Source organism: Arachis hypogaea, chromosome 1, assembly GCF_003086295.3.
Source record: "Arachis hypogaea cultivar Tifrunner chromosome 1, arahy.Tifrunner.gnm2.J5K5, whole genome shotgun sequence".
NCBI classification, from domain to species: domain Eukaryota; kingdom Viridiplantae; phylum Streptophyta; class Magnoliopsida; order Fabales; family Fabaceae; genus Arachis; species Arachis hypogaea.
The window spans coordinates 73,502,708-73,505,733 of NC_092036.1; the positions used below are offsets into that span (position 1 = coordinate 73,502,708).

Below are 3,026 nucleotides of genomic sequence, written 5' to 3' on the forward strand. Positions count from 1 at the left end.
AAGCACAAACACCACATATTCTTGATGGTCCTTTGATCCTTGGTGGTTGAGGTGGAGCGTTTATCAAAGCTTGAGGGATTTGTTGTCCTTAGGTGATTTGTCTCAACAAAATTGTTATCTCACCGAGGGTCTTAGTCAAAATAGCACCTCCGGAAGGAGAAACTTCACTCATAGCTTTTGGTTGTGGACTTCTTGCCCTTGAGTGTTGAGTTGAGTCCGCTAAGTCCGAGATAACTTCCTATGCTTCCGCAGCGGTCTTGTTTTTGGTGAGGGATCCTCCACTTGCGGCATCTAGAAGAAGCTTGTCTTGGTAGTGCATCCTTTAACAAAAATAACTGATAAGTACCAACTCGTTAATATGATGGTGAGGGCAAGCCTCCAGCAACTTCTTGAATCTCTCCCAGTACTCATATAAAGTCTCCCCATCTCGTTGCACAATGCAAGAGATTTCTCTTCGCAGATTGTCTGTTTTCTGAGGAGGGTAGAACTTTTCCAAAAATTTTTTACGCAGCAAGTCCCAATTAGATCTAACTTTTTCCAGTTGAGTATAAAACCACTCCTTCACTTTTCCTTCCAAAGAGAAAGGGAAAGCGAAGACTAACACTGCGGCTTCATCTGCCCCATGTCTTCTCGCAATGGCCCAGGCAACTTGAAAATCCTTTAGATGCTTCAGAGGATCCTCCCCAGGTAATCCATTGTATTTGGGGAGAAAGTTTATTGTGCCGGACTTATGCTCGAAATTTGGATCCAAAGCCGGATACAGGATTTGAAGCGGTTGCAAGTTAAGATCAGGAGCTCCGGCTTCCTTCAAGGTGATTCTACGAGGTGGGTCTGCCATGACTATGTCACCTGAGTCACGCAAAGAGAATTCAGTACTCCCCACAAATGAATATAAGGTCTCCTCGTTGATTGGAGAATGATGGTCACGGGTTGATGGTGATAGTGAATTGGTGTGCTCTTCAAGTGAGCCCGATTTACTATTCACAAAAGCTAGTCGGCACCGAGCTTACCTTATACGAGTTAAAGTTCTTTCAATTTCCGGATAAAAAGTGGCCAAGCTCGGGTCTGGAAGTGACCGTGTCATTCAACTGAGGAGGCAATGAAAGCATACAATTATGAAAAGCAAAACAAAAATAGGCAAGTAAACAAGAACCAACTACTTAACAATCAACAACTACTAAGACTAACTAGAGAGAAAAATAGTACCTACAATTAGTGCCAAGTAGCAAACTAAAATCAAGTATTCACACTATTCACATATATACAACAACCAAAATTATAGTACTCATTGCACTTAAAGTGATTCCCCAGCAACGGCACCAAAATTTGAGGTGTGGGGAAATATTGTCGGTTTGAAATCGATCAAAACAAGCAACAATCCGTTGGTAGCATAGTCCAAACCAACAACAACTCTCACAATCAAATTGCAAATTCAAAAGATGTGTCACAATTCAAAACCAATTCAAAGCCGAGAGTATTTGACTCCCGGGTCGTCTTCCAAGGAACACTTGAGATCAATGAGTGCACAATTCCGGTTGTAGTGATCAAGGGGTTTTCAATAAAGAAATGAACATATAAATCAATAAAAGAACATGCAAAATTGTAAGGATTGAACTAATGAAGAAATTAAAGAACCAACTTTGTAATATAAACAAGTAAAGTATAAAAGAGATTAACATAAATGTGTATGAAGAATTGAAAACATAAAAAGAGTCTTAGCTTGGAGTGAGCTAAGGGTCCTTTCCTTGTTGGAACCACAACTATGAGCATAAGTGTTCTTAACCCACAAATCCTAAATTGCTTGCTAATTGCCTTAGCAACAAATTAGCGTTTGTGGGAACAAGAACAATTAACAATCCAAGAATTGACACTAAATGTTTGACATTCCAACTCTAGGAACCCAATTGCTCACTTTACCCAAGCCAAGAGCCAAAAATTTAGCCTAAAACCATGGTTGACATTTTGTCAAACACTTGGTGGGCAAAAACATTAAACATGGGGAAAATGAGAAAAAGCTTGAAACCAAAAGCAACAAATGATCTCAATCAACAAAAATAACACAAGAAACATGAAACAAACATCAAACATCAAATTCATCAACAAGAAATTAAAATTGCAAAAGAGAAGTAAAATTGAACTATAACTTGAATTAGAAGAAAGAGTAAGAACAATGTAACTATAAAGAGTAATAACAAAGAAATACTTACAATGGAAGCTAGCAAAATCCAAGATAAAAAATGGAAATGGCATTTGAATGTAAAACCCTAATATAAACCCTAATAGAGATGTTGAAAAACTTAGAGAAAAACTAAACTAAAGCTTCCTACTACTACTCTTAAACTATACTAATGATATCCTATGTTATGGTCTTCATTTCTCCTTCAATATGAGCTAAAAGACTTCAGAAATGGGCCTCCAATGCCCCAAATTTGCGAGTCACGTGCCATTTTAATGAAGGCATGTGCGGACACCTGTGCGGACGCACAGACTTGTGCGTTCGTACACTTTGCGAAAATCTCTTCTTGTGCGTACGCACAAGTAGCTGTGCGCACGCACACTAGGCGATGCTTGAATGGACGCGCGAGGTGCTCAAAACGATCCATGCGCTCTGATTGGACGCCTGTGCATACCCAAGTAGGTCTGTGTGTATGCACACGTCTCTGAGCTCATCTCCTTTGATTCTTCATGTTTCCTCCACTTTGCATGCTCTTCTTCCATTTTCTCCCAACCATTCCTATCTTATACACCTGAAATCACTCACAAACAACATCAAGGCATCGAATGGAAGGCAAATGGAATAAAATAGATTAAAGTAGGCGCAAAAGAGCATATTTTCATAATCAAGCAGAAATTGAATGGAAAGTTCAAAAGCATGCTATTCAAGGGAATAAGTGCAAGTTTATATGATTAAATCCATTGAATTCCAACAAAAAATCATCATCAAATATGGATTCATCAGTGATCAATCTCAATGTCTCAAGCTTAGTGCTTCAATTATACCCAAAGGCACTCACAAACAAGCATGC

General features: G+C 39.1%; 1 non-coding gene across 1 annotated transcript; it reads left to right on the forward strand.

Annotated features, from left to right (window-relative positions):
- The first annotated feature begins 356 nt into the window (after positions 1 to 356).
- LOC112713712 (small nucleolar RNA R71) lies at positions 357 to 463 on the forward strand. Its single transcript, XR_003158686.1, has one exon. It is a non-coding gene; the product is annotated as a small nucleolar RNA R71 (small nucleolar RNA).
- The last annotated feature ends 2,563 nt before the right edge of the window (positions 464 to 3,026 follow it).